Below are 14,890 nucleotides of genomic sequence, written 5' to 3'. Positions count from 1 at the left end.
GTTTATAATCACGTTTTGTGTTAGTTGTATTGTATTCATTTTGTCAAATATTTCACATTATAATTTGAATATTGTACTTTTTATTAAGCTGTAAAAAAATAATTTCATTCACCACTATAAAGTATCTTTATTTGAATCCATTTACAGTGTTATTGCTATAATTAAATACCCGTGCAACGCCGGGGCATCAGCTAGTCTACTATACAGAATGGACCATGTCATCTAGGCCCCTTATCCTATCAGTCTTCCTGAATCGACCAGTCCTCATCCCAACTCTTCCTATCTCCCTTCAACCTTTAACAAATCACAGGTGCTCTAGCGACAGCAGCATAGCTCAGTTTGGTTTATGTTATCAGCCCATAGTTCAATATTATTGGCTCCCTTATAACAAAACACCAGATTGAGATTTTAATTTTAATCAAGATATTTTAGGAAGCAACCTAATAGTCTGTTGATGAATGACTATTGATGCTGGTATCATGTTAAAACATGGGTCATGTCATGTTAGGTCTCCAAAAAAATTTGATTCTGCTACCTTTTCTTGTCGCCAACCATACTTGCTTTGCATGCTGTCCTGACTAAAATTAGCTAGTTATAAATAATAGTGAATAAGAATAATAAAGAATCAGGGATTCTTGTTTAAACAGTGTGCCTCTTTACATTACAAAGAAGATACAGTTGTATTATCTTTATATGGAAAATGTAGACAGACCCCAGTTCATATTTATCAAATATAGCAACCACAACATTTTTTCCTGGAGAAACACTTTTCAGCTAAAACAAATGCCTTAAAAGATGCCTTAAAAGAGATAGTGTGTCTCAGAGAAAAGTGAGAGAAAACTGACTGCCGGAATGTAATGGTGATGCTGAAATGCCGATGCTGAAAGGGGTGAGATGGAACAATCTGCAAAAAAAGAGCCATGGTGAGCTGGCAACTCAAACAGCCACGATGAATCGTCCCATTCCGAGTGCACACAGGTTCTGAATGGAGATATATGTCCCATGACCAAGGACTGCACCTAGTGAAAACAGAAATGGGATAATGGATATTCAAAATAATCCAAAATTCTATAATATATATATATATATATATATATATATACACATCATAATCTCACTAAAGACTGGTTCTGAATGAGAGAAAAACTCATGAAGTAGAAACTGTTAAGGTAAAAAGAAAAAAAAGTGATCTGTTGATAAAAATTCATGATTGAAATTCATTTAAGTACTGTATTAATTCAAAATAATTAACAGATCATTTGTCTGTCTTATTTAGCAAGCTGTCCCAGATGTATACTAAATCTACCAGAAAGCTAAATCTTGGGTACACCAACACACACGGAGAAAATCCTTATTTTATTGCACAAATATAATAGCTTTAATCATATTTAGCAGCTTTCCTCAGAGGTTTATTCCCCTTGGGCTCAGACTTCTTAATTCCAGATTTCAGAATGTCGCTGTGGTTGGTGAAGATGAGAAATTGGAAGGCAGGAATATAGTTCAGCAAACAAAGTTTTCAAGGTTGAGGATTAAGGCATCCCTGAATGTGTGGTGAGAGTGTAGTCAGCGATTAAAGCTACAGCCTCAGCACCCTAAGGTTGTAGGTTTAAACCCACGCAGCTCCTTGTGACCCTGCACAATCACTTAATCCCTACATTGCCCCAAGTACATTAGATAGTGAACCCACCATGACAGACAGGGGAAATATTTGAGTACCTGAATAAATTAATATAAACCATTCTGAGCTCCCTCGGGAGGACAGTATAGGAAATTGAATAAATAAACAAGTGAGAAAATCAGGATCTATGGGTCACTAGTTTTAGACCAACTCATCAACATCTTAAAAAGTGGTTACTTGGTTATAAAATATTCCCCCCCCCCACCTTACTAAGCTGGAGTAGAGGTTTCTACCGTTGCCCAGAGCACAAATACTCAGGCGCTGCTCTGATGCTCATATTATTCCTATGTGAGCAGCGTCAGAGCATTTAGCGCTCTGGGGCCATGGTAGAAACATCTACCACTGTTTAGTAAAAGAGGACCTAATTAATTGAAGATTTTAAAATATGACCCATATTATAATGTATTAACAGCGTATTTACTTAATTGAGTTATATTTTCAAATATTGAGAACATCAGGTTTATTAGAAATAGTACAGTGAGAAACAACTGACACAATTATGAACATGAGAAAAAAAGACTAGAGTAGAAATGTTTACCATAGGTGAGTGGATATATGTACTGTACCATAGGTGAGTTAATATCTGTACTGTAAATATTTGAAAGGGCAATATGTGAATCAGAGAATATACTAATATTAGACAGTGTATAAAAGATATAATCAGAATGTGCAAGATGGGGAATTCAATTATCTTTTCCAGATGAATTATTTTACTTTTCAGGTAGCTGTGTTGTAAAATCTCCTACTTAGTAGTATTTGTATGACTCAGGGGAAGGCAACCTTTATACACAGAGGCCCACCTGAATGTCAGTACTACCCACAGGGACTACAAGATTACCGGTATATAATGTCAGAACTGGAAATGCACATCTTTAGATCATCTTTGAAAAAAAGATAAGTACAAATTTAACTATAATGATGGGAACAAATTGTTAAGAGTGGCTATCTTGAAAATATTTGCAAAATATTGGTATAAAGTTATAGATTTTGCCTTAAGAAGGTAAATCTATAAGGAGTCACCTTATTTCAAGTGGCATGAATGCATCAAAATTATTTTATATGAACACAAATACACATAAATGAGCAAAAAAAAGACATTTTGAAAAATTTTGGCACAGAAGTGATTTATTTTCTCCCCCAATGCAGCAACTTTGCAAAAATAGGAGGCCCTTGTTGGGAATCATTTAGAGGGGAATTCATCAATGGGTTCTAAGGACAAGATTCTGTAATTGGTGCCTAATAATGATAGACATCTAAAGTTAGGTGCCTTTGCTTGTCAGTCACACTTAGATGCCGATTACAGAATCACCAATTCCTCCTGATGACCCCCCACCCTGATACATCCCCCGGTAGGAGGGATGTCAGTTCCCTCCTGCTGGAAATCAGACCCTAAGATCATCAGCAGGAGGGTTGTCCACTCCCTCATGCTGCGGCACTAAACTTATTGCGGAAGGGAAATTTCCTTGCTGTGATCAGCTCAGCTGCAATGCAATTCTCTATCCGGTGCCTGTGACATGGACTCCAGTTAGAGAATCGTGGGGTGGGGGGGGGGGGGTCGGCGGGCTTAGGCATCTGTGAGGACAGATGTGATTCTATATAGGACACCCCTGTGTGATTCTTAGGCTGAGGCAGCTTCTGAGATCAGGCTTCCTATACAGAATCCAGCCCTTTGTGGGTGCTAATACATAGCACTCATTGATTAATTCCTCCATAGTCTGCAGATTGCTATTTTATTGACTGATGTTTGAGATGTCATATTTTACATTTGTATGTTGTATTTACAGATTGTTTTGTTTCTTTTCAGCATAATGTTGACAATTTATTGTTCCTTTTGCTAAGGCACGCTAGAAGTTTTAGCACGCGCTAAACACTAACGTGTCCATAGACTATAATGGACGCATTAGCGTTTAGCACACGCTAATATTTAGCACACATTAAAACAGCTAGCGCGCCTTATTATAAGGACCCCTTAGTCTCTACAAGTTATGTTAGTTGATATGTATTTATTTATTTTTTGTTATATACAGCTTTTTTGAAGAGAGAGAATATATTTTTAGACCAGTTATTGAATGAGCATTTGCTAACGCTAGTAATGCATACGTGGTAGCTTTCATACCAAGCTGCAATCTGGGATAAGGAGTTTAAACCTTTTCTATTAAGGTCTATTTCATATTTGCATTCTAAGAGACAGTTGAAGACTTATTTGTTTTCAAAGTTCTTGGGTTTCTATTCTCCTAACTACTATTAATTGTGTATTCTTAGCTAATCTTTTGTAAACTGCATAGAACTTAAAGGTGATGTGGTCTAGAAATTAATTTATATGTTCTGAGATCTTTTCCAATACCTTTTTGAGTTGTTTTGCTTGCTTTTGTGTGCCTCCTTGAGATACAAATCTGTCTCATGCATATTCATTGTGGAAATCAAGTTTCAAGTTTAATGGAGATTTGATTAATCACTTAATCATAATTCTAAGCAATGTACATAATAATAAAATTACAAAATGTGGGGAACAATACAATAAATAACAAAAATCAGGTCTGACAAGACTATTAACAAACGTAACAGAACTAAGAACATAAGGGAAGAGAGGGATAAGAACTACAAATTATTTAAAAGTTAAAAATTACTTTAATAAAATTAGAGAGTAAAAGTAAAATTGGTTGGAAAACTAATGGCTAATTTTCAAAGGCGTCTTTAAAAAGAAAGCTCTTTAGTTTACTTTTGAATTTTTCTAAGTTGTGTTCTTCCCTCAAGTGAATAGGAAGTGAGTTCCAAGTTTGGGGGGCTGTAACAGAAAAAATCAATTGCCGTCTAGTATTAATAATTCTAAGAGAGGGAATCATCAGCAAGTGCTGTTCAGTAGATCTTAACGTTCTATTGGAAGTATATGGAATTAATAACTTATAAATGAAAGCTGGAGTTTGGTAAAGAAGGGATTTGAATGTGAGCAAACATAGTTTATCTGTTATCCGGTAAGCAACTGGAAGCCAGTGCGCTTTATTGAGAAGGGGTGTTAAGTGATCAAACTTCTTAGCTTTGAATATGAGCTTGATAGAAGTATTCTGAATAATTTGTAGACGCTTGATTTCATTTTGAGCTATTTCGGAAATCGATTTTGGAAATCACGAGAGAGTGGATAAGAATATTGAGTGATTTAGTGCAGAGAAATTGTGAAACTGAGCGAATTTGGCGAAGCCTAAAGAAAGTTGATTTGATAATGCTACTAATGTGATCATGAAAGGATAGTTTGTAATCAAAAATAATCCCTAGAATCTTAATATTACTTACTGGTGGTATTGAATCTGACCTGCCTGTGGCTCTCAAGGACCGGAATTGCCTACACCTGATGTAGACAGTAGATAAGATTTTTTTTTAATTTTTACTAGCTACCTGTTCCTTAATTTTATTGTATGTTTTATATCAACAAGCAAGGAGGGATGGGATTCCTATGCATGTAAATGTTGAAATTTTGAGACTTAAGAGAGGGCATAAGCCTCTTCTTTTCTTAGGGATTAAGAAGTTCCATGAATAGATGTCTTTTTTTTTTTCTTTAAGGCAGAACTGGATCTATTATGTATGACTGAAAAAGGAGACTGACTTCTTTCTGGAGTCATTTTGCTGACTATGGGGTTCAACCTTTTCTATCCTTCGTTATCTAGATAACTTATCCAGAGAGCAAATTGAATATGGCCATTAACTGGATGAGTTCCAGAACTATTCTGACTCTGTCCATGCTCGGCCCCAGCACTAACAACATATTACTGAAGCTGTTTGTAAGGATATTTATAGGCATTATCCAGATAGTGCCTCTGACTGTCGTGGTCAGTATCCATTATCTAGATAACAGACATATTTGAATATTGACCTAGCTGTGACTATTCTCTTTTGGAAAATAATACAAAAATAATTTGCATAACATATGATGGTAATGTGAACAAGAGTGGGCCCAGAGTCTGGAGAAAGCAAAGCCACGCAGCGGGTTTAGGTGAACAGAAAATAATACTTTATCACAAGTACTAGGTATGGGGAATCCTGTTAGATGTAAGGAAACCCTCCAATGGTCCCACTCTTGCATGGCCATGGCATGCAGTACTGTCTAAATAACATTCACCAGCTGATCTAAGGCTAAACCAAGAATACAGTTCAAGTTTTCAAGCCAAACTTGGACTACCTAGCTCTCATGATTTCAATTCACAAATATATAGTGGAGGCATATGTAGTGAGTCTTTGCTGCTTCCCTGTGGCCTCCTTAACTTAGCTGTCCCCTGAGCTTTTATACTTTTTTCCCTCTTAGCTCCACTATTCCTGTGTTACTCCCCTGTGGATAGGGCTATTAATATTAAGGTGGTTCTGACACTATGAGGGAATATCCTTAAGACGATACTAGTCCAAAACATTGGGGTCCTTTTACTAAGGCGCTAGCTGTTTTAGTATGCGCTAAATGCTAATGTGTTCATTATTGTTTATGGACACATTAGAATTTAGCACGCGCTAAAACGGCTAGCGTGCCTTAGTAAAAGAACCTCATTGTATATTAATGTCTATACAATAACTACTTTAGAACATATGTCTAATAATGTAACATAAAACACACACTTTTATGTCCCAAAACCATTAAATTCTACGTGGTTCACAAAAGATAAAGGATCTACAAAATAAATGGAATAAACAAAATATATCTAACTTCCAAAAGATTTAATAAAAAGATTGGTTTTTAAAGCACATCTAAATTGGTGATAGGTGTTGGAAGATGCAATTAAATGATTTAGATCCTTGTCCCAAGAAGCTGCTTGAATGAAAGGACAAAAGACGCTGCTGAGATCTCTTAGATTTATAATCTTTAATAGATGGAAACGCAAATAGCACATGAGATTTCCTAGAATGTTTTGAAATTGTAAATACAAATGAATTTAAAACAGGGGTGTACAACCTTTTGGCTTCCCTGGGACACATTGGCTAAAAAAATGTTTCTGGGGCCGCACAAACGAGCAAATGCTGCAGCAAGACAGAGGAGGGAGCCAGCAAGCCGGTAAACACCCGGGGGCAGCAGAGGAAAACACTGCATCGCCCTTGATCAGGGCTGCACAAAATACTTCACAGGGCTGCAGGTTGGACACCCCTGATTTAAAAGATATTCAGATATTAAACCAGCATATGCCTTAAATCAGATACATCTGAACTTAAACTTGACCCTAGCCTCCACTGGTAACCAATGCAACTGTCTGTAAAAAGGTGTGACATGACCATACTTCTTTAGATTGCAGATTAAACGAACAGCCTCATTCTGTATGATACACAATCTTTGGAGATTTTTATGAGTTCTGGTGATATGAACAATATTACAGTAATCAAGTTCTATTCCAATCCAAACTATATGATGGCCTCCTAGCCACACAAGCAGCAAAACTCGACAACCAAATCTCCAATCTACTGATTATGACCCCAGACTACACAACATTCAGAAAATAAATAAAGACTCTACTTTTCAAGAAATTCCTGCAAACGACTTAATACCGCTAGCTCCTTCCAACTTCCCAATACCACTTCCCAACACCTTCCCAATTCCCCAAAGCAACCTCATCTACTCTTTATCTCCTCTAGAAATTACCAGATATCTTCTTCTTGTAATTCGTTTTTTGTAATTCTTTTGTAATCTGCCTCAAACCTCAAGGCAATGGCGGCATAGAAATCTGTAATGTAATGTACACCGATTCATCTCTCACATGAAGGGCTCGACTCAGTTAACAAGATTTCCTAATTCAAATGAAGAGTAAAAAAAATATATACTGCAAGGATTAATTTGGAACAATTGAATCCATCAGAGATTTCTGGAATAAATTAGTTTTTAACATTTTACCAAAAGTTGTTAGTTGACTCAACACCAAGGACTGCACAAGAAGTTTGAAGGAGTTTATATCAAAATAAGCTCAGATAGTTCTAATAGGGCACATTTGCATGAATCAGTTCATCTTTTTTTTTTTTTTTTTTGTATAAACTGTTTATTCACAAGAGCAGAAAATACACACATAACATAGGAATCTCAATTATTTTTTCAATACAAAATAAAAGGCAACCACCCAACAAGAGACCCTAGACAACAGTGAGAGTCCAGGCCTGTGTTCTGATAGCCTGGAGCCCTCCAGATCCAATCCCAAAAGCAACCCACCCATCCACCCCAACCCAAGACCCCCCAACCTCCAAAACCCCTCCCTCAACTCACTGGCAATACGGGGACTACTGGCTTCCGCAATTGATTGACCACCTGGCTTTTTATCATAGGGGGCAAAGTATCCAAATAGGAGGCCCAAATGGACAGAAAAAGCTTGCTCCGAGATCTAGAAAACCGAGCGGACATGGACTCCCAGACCATTAAAAGATGAAATTTATTGCGCCAATACCAGATGGTGGGTGGGGAATCCTGAAGCCAATGATTAAGAATACATTTCTTCCCCACAATATAACCCTTACGAATAAGCAAACTGTCGCCTGCAGAAAGTCCTCCCAAATAACCATCCGCCAAAAAAAATAGTCCCTTCCACCGATGAGGGGAGCTGATAACCCACCAAAGATTCCTAATAACTCCGGACCTCCAACCAAAAGGCAGAAATAGAGGCACACAACCACACCCCATGGGCCAGAGAGTTAGCAACCCGGCGACATTTCAGACAAATAGCTGTAGGGGCAAAAAAAAGATAACATTATTCTGGGTCAACCAAAATGGAATTAATGAGATGGGTCTCCCAGCATATTTTAACTTTTACATTTTAATATTGATACAATTGTCATATGTTTAATGCAGAGAATTAAACTCAAATATTCCACTCCACTAGCATGTTTTCTGGTAATGTGTAAGTCTTACAGATATTAGCTAGAAATTTCAATGTCTATTCCAGTAAGCCATTCTTGAGGATCTAATATGTAATCAGTCTAGTACAGAGCTTAAGCTTCTGGGAAATTGAGATAACTTGTTTTTATTATGAGTTTCAAAAGCCATTATTGAATTGGTGAAAGGCTTATGAATGTTTCTTTCTATGAAGTTGCTCAGTTTAGTTGGGCAAGGTGGCATATCAGATTTCTTTCTGACAAAGCAGGCTTTTCACCGGATTGAATACACTTTATTTCTATTGAAAATTCATGTAATGATCTTTACAAATCACAATGGATAAATCAGACATTATTTCTAATTATAGGTACCATTTTTCTATACTTTTTACTTTCCTGAGCTTTGCAATATAGATAGGAGGGCCTGTTCAATCTCCAATAAGTTGTCTTTAACTTGTAATAAATAGATCTCAGGCAACTTTTAAAGAAGTATTTAGTGGGGTTTTCCCTATCTTCTGTTGTCTGTCAATCCAATAACATGTATAGTTTATCTGACAGTCCAAATCATTCTGGTTTTTTTTGTACAGAACTAAAGTTATGCTTTCAAGGTTGGACTGTGTAAGGAATTTGCTTATATCCTCTTATTCAAAAATTATTTGTTAATATTCCCTGAATCTTTTATAATAGTACTATATAAACCCATTTGAATTACATTGGAGTGATTGTAAATTATCTTTGGTTGTGGTAATTTACCATAGTACTATATCTAACAGCATTAGTTTCTTTCAATCCTCTATATTCTCTATACTCCCCTTTCAGTCTCTGCCATCTTCAGCAATCTTTCTCTCTCAAATAACCCTATCTTTTCTTTTCATTTACTTTCTGATTATTTCTCAGTCTTGTCTTCTTGTGCTCAGAAGTCTTTTTATCTGAATCTGGGCTCCTTCAGGGGCCTTTAACTAGAGAATGTTAAGCCCTAATGCACGCTTAGTGAATGAGAAAATTCTTCTTGAAAACACTTTAAATTTTCTGTGGACTAATTTTTTTGGAGGTTGCATGCCATGGGCAGGGACAGGGGAATCCTATAAATGGTGCCTAAAGTTAGGTACCTACATCAGCGCACCTAGTCAATGTAGGCATCTAACTTAATTGTTTAATAGACTTAATCAGCATCTTGTAATTAACGTAAATTGCACTTAATTGGATTTTAGTTGACCTATCTTAAAGTAGACATGGTTAGGGGGAAGATCATAGCTGTGAGTTACATGTAGGTACCTGCTTTTGACTTAGGCACACACATTTAAGCCCCCCAAAAACTGGCATAAATAGGATGTACCTAAAAGTTAGGAACCTAGTGACATCTAAGGCCATTTAGGCAGCACTAACATGATTCTTTAAAGTATGCCTAACTTTTATAGACTTGAGCTTAGCACCACACTAGTCAGTGCCTAAAAATTAGGCACCTTATATAGGATTGGGCCTGGAATAGGCATGAAAGTAATACCGTATACCCAAAAGGAAAAAAAAAATAATAAATGGTTGACTCGAATATAAGTCGGGTGGCTTAATATTCAAGTGCCCTGCCCTGTCAGGCTCTACACCCAGCTCCTTTCCCTCCCACCCCTGTCAGGCATTGTACCCAGCCCCTTCCTTCCTTCCTTCCCTCCCTCCCTTGTCAGACTCTGCACCCAGCTCCTTTCCTGTCAGGCATTGCATCCAGCCCCCTTCCTTCTTCCCTCCCTCACCTGTCAGACTCTGCACCCAGCCCCCTTCCTTCCTCCCCTCTCTCCCTCCCCTGTCAAACACTGCACCCAGCTCCTTTCCTGTCAGGCATTGCACCCAGCACCCTTCCCTTCCTCCACTGTCATGAATTGTACCCAGCCACCTTCTTCCTTCCCTCTCTCCCCTGTCATATTTTGCACCCAGCACCCTTCCTTCCCTCTCCTGTAAGACTCTGAACCCTCCCTCCCTCCCAGGCTCTGCACCCTGCCCCCCCTCCCTGCCCTAGCCTCATCCCTCTACTGTCGATCCCCGGTGGAGGTGCAGCAGGCAGGAACAAACTTTCTGAGTTCCTGCCCTGATGCTAACTGGCTGCCACAAGTGTCTTCGGCCGCTGAGCAGCATGAGCAGGTACGCAATTTGGCGCTGCTGCTTGGTGCAGAGCGGCTCCCACAAATTCTTGCAAGAATTCATGGAGGCAGTAAGGAAGCCGCTCTGCACCGAGCAGCAGCACCAAATAAAACTTGGCCAATAAAACTTGCGGTAGCCAGTTACCAGCAGGGCAGGACCTGAAAAAGTTTGCTCCTGCCTGGTAGAGGTATGAGGCTAGGGCAGGGAGGGGGGCATGGTGCAGAGCCTGGCTGCGGCAGCCTGCAATAATTTTGAAAGGGGGTGTATTGTTGGCTTGAATATAAACCAGGACTCTCGTTTTTGGGCTAATTTTTTGGCCCATAAATCCCGGTTTATATTCAAGTATATACAGTATTCAGGCAGCACATTATGATTAGTGTGAACTAGCCGAATAATGCAGACATACCCCCTCTTTTACTAAGGTGCTCTAGCTGATTTAGGGCTCCTTTTACAAAGGTGTGTTAGGGCTTTAACGCACGCTAAAATGCCATGCGTGCTAGCTGCTACCTCCTCCTCATGAGCAGGCGATAGTTTTTCGAGTAACGTGCGCTAAAAATGCTAACGCACCTTTGTAGTGTGTGCTAATCGATTTAGCATATGCTAATGATTAGCACACTCTAAATGCTGACGCTTAGTGTAGGGATGCGTAGAGCCTCCTAAATAGGAGGTGGTAAGTGATCCCTTGTCAATTATTTACAGTTGCCATGTATTAATGAAAATAGTGCCCAACCTGCAAATTATATATATATACAAAAATCTTATTTTACTTATGTGTTAAATATTGGCTTAGTGGGTGGAAAAAACCTGTGTTAAAACCCACTGAGCCCCCCTTTTTTAATGCATTGCAGTAAAAGGATTCCTAAATTATTTTATGATCTGATATGACTAACTGGAATGGCATATTTATCTACACCTTTGCTTCTGAACTCTCTCCTGGAGGCAAACCTAGCCAATCAGGTGTTTTAGAACTGCCACAGCAAATATGCATGAAACAGATTAGCATATGCTGGAGAAAGTTTTGCATATGACCAATCTCATGTATATTTATTGTGGTAATCCAGAAAACTCAACTAGCTAAGTGTTGCTCCAGTAGAGAGTTCAGAAGCACTGCTCTACACTGCTCTATAATTTATGCAGCATCCATAGCATTACCTGTCATGCTTTTGACACAGAGTGATATTTAAAGAATGCCTTCTTCTGACAGAATGATCTGTTTCATAAAATAAGTGTATATTGTCTGATGGTTCTAACATATGTTCACTCTTCAATAATTACTTTTAAGGTACAATCCATGACTTCCTTGTTGACATTTTACAGATTAATTTTGACAGGCTTTGTAGCACATATTGTACTTACATTTATTTAAAGCTAATAAAGTACTCAAACTCATTTTAAAAAGCACAGGATGATCTGTGAAAATGCACATTATAGTAAATAGAAAAAACAATATTTTATGGTAATTTCAGTCAGTAGCATGATCACTAAACAGTGCAAAGGTGTTTGAATGGCACTTGATATCACCCATTCATTGCCAAAGGTCATAACAGTAAATAGGACTTACATTAGACTTCAAGCAGCATATTATATTTTAATAATTTAAATAAAAACACTTTACCCCCTCTTTTACAAAAGTGCGCTAAGCTTTTTAGCGTGCGCTAAATATTAGATGCATGCATGTTATCCTATGGATGCATTAGCGGTTAGCGCACGCATTGATTTAGCGCGTGCTAAATCTGTGCTAAAACGCTTAACGCGCCTTTATAAAGATGGCCTTAATGTTGTATGGTTCCAGTGTAACTTTCTATTTTTGCTTATTCTGGAGGGATGGGCAGTCATTGAAAACAAATTTCATTCACTGATAGTACACACTATTGGGAAAGAGTATTGATCAAGCCCCTAATTCTATAAAATTGGGCCCTAACTTTACACTTAGGAGTAGGGCCCCCCCCTTTAATCAAGCTGCATTAGGGTTTTTCTATCACAGGCTGCTGTTAAAGCTCCCACTGTCATAGAATTCCTAGTGGCTAGGGCTCTTCAGCTTGGAGAAGAGATGACTCAGGGGTGATATCATAGAGGTCTATAAAATAATGAGTGGAGTAGAAAGGGTAGATTTGAATCGCTTGTTCACTCTTTCCAAAAATACTAGGACTAGAAGACATACGATTAAGCTACTAAGTAGTAGATTTAAAACAAACTGGAGAAAATATATCTTCATACAACGTATAATTAAACTCTGGAATTTGTTGCTGGAGAATGTGGTGAAATCAGTTAGCTTATCAGGGTTTAAAAAAGGGTTGGCTAGTTTCCTAAAAGAGAAGTCCTTAGGCCATTATTGAGATGGCTTGGGGAAATCCACTGATTATTCCTAGGATAAACAGCATAAAATCAGTTTTACTACTTGGGATCTAGTTAGGTACTTGGGTAATTGGCCACTGTTGGAATCAGGATACTGGACTTGATGGACTTTCGGTCTATCCCAGTATGACAATTCTTATGTTCTTAAACCATAAATATTATTCTTTAAAAATGCTTTAAAAAATGTTCTGGCTTACTGTCAGGAGAAAGTGTTCTTGTTTCAAAATAGTGTCACTGGAGAGCTTTGACCATGAGCCTCTTTTAAGTTTCTGTGAGCATATGTACTTAAATAATTTTATTTTTTTAATGACATCCATTCAACATCTTTATTTAGACCCTTCAGATGACAATGTCCCACATAAATATCCATTTTTGTTCCCAATACAATAGAATCTGGGAAATATTACCATACTTTCTCAGATTCAAATATATAGCGAACAATAATGGATATTTATGTGGGTCATTGTTCATGCCAAGCCTTCACAAGTCTAACTTAATACTCCATGATGATCTAGTGAGATATTCTTGGCAGGACAGATCCCAGCTAATTCCTGCCCATGGCAACTTTGGGTTTAAAATGTCTGCTGTAACTTCTTGGGCAGTCACAGCAAAGAGGAAGTCCATTCTGTTCACATGTTTCAATCATATTGCCCCAGAAGATGTATTTGGGACTGATCAATAGTAGATTCTTTGTGATGGGAGAACAGAATAGATGAAACATTGGGTTTCATTGTAATCTTCCTTTCCAAGTAGAGGTCCTCAGTCCTTTCCTGTGATATTTCTGCTAGTACAATAGAAAGAAGGCTCTTAGGGGCTGTTTCTATAAATGGCACCTAAATCAGCTGTGCCTAAAAAACTGGCACCAGCCACGTGTCAATCACACTTAGGCGCCATTTATAGAATCGCAGCTAGTGGCACCTATGTAAAATCATAGGCACCTGAAATGTAGGAGAAGGTTTTAAAGACCTACATTTTAGGTGCTTAAGTTTTTAGAAAATCATGCTTAGTGGTGCTTAAGTTATGCTCTGCCCATAAAAAATGCCTACTTAGGCATTCTGCGCTGCTATGTGCTATGTGATAGGTGCCTATCCAATTCTATAAAAGATAGGCGCCTATCATTCGATTTTTTTTTTTTTTTTTACAATTATTGAGGCTATTTAAGATATTTTGACAATTAAGACCCCCTTTTATCAAGTCTCATTAGGGCTTTTTATCGCCAGCTACTGTGGTAAAAGCTCCGACGCTCATAAAATTCCTGTGAGCATTGGAGCTTTTACTGCAGTGGCCGGTGATAAAATACCCTAATGTGGTTTGTTAAAAGGGGGCCTAAGTTAGAGACACCTAACTTTAGGCACCCTTTGTAGAATCAGTCCCTCACTGTCAAATTCTCCCAAGCAAATACCCTTAGGAATTTCTTCATGCATTCCCCAAATGAGTTTATTCCAATGCAAAACTCTGATTCTAACCTAATTTTGTTGGTTCTTCTTTGGACCTTGCGCAAAGGATTTGAGATCTTCCAATGTTTGCACCATTTTGTCTATCTCCTGATGTGTTAGGATTTTCCTGCCAATATTGATGCTGGTTGGCTTCTCTCACAATACCTTGCAGTCCTTATATCATTATTTGTGGCACTCTGCCCTTCTCACCATAGTTAGAAGTTTGATGGTGTGTAGTCTTAATTTAAACAACAATGCAGTAGTGAAAGACAGCTATGACAAAAAGACCTCTGCACTTAATAACATTTAAAAAAAAAAATTGTGGATGAAAAGAGACCTTAGAAAACTTTTCACCCCTTATTTTCAGTGCATTACATATCCTGCATAGGGACTAGCACAGTCATTGGTCTCTAAAAAAAACACTACTAAAAGATTTCTTATTATCTCAAGTCTTCAATATCAATATTTC

Source organism: Geotrypetes seraphini, chromosome 6 (assembly GCF_902459505.1).
Source record: "Geotrypetes seraphini chromosome 6, aGeoSer1.1, whole genome shotgun sequence".
NCBI lineage: Eukaryota > Metazoa > Chordata > Amphibia > Gymnophiona > Dermophiidae > Geotrypetes > Geotrypetes seraphini.
This window is presented reverse-complemented; position numbering follows the sequence as displayed.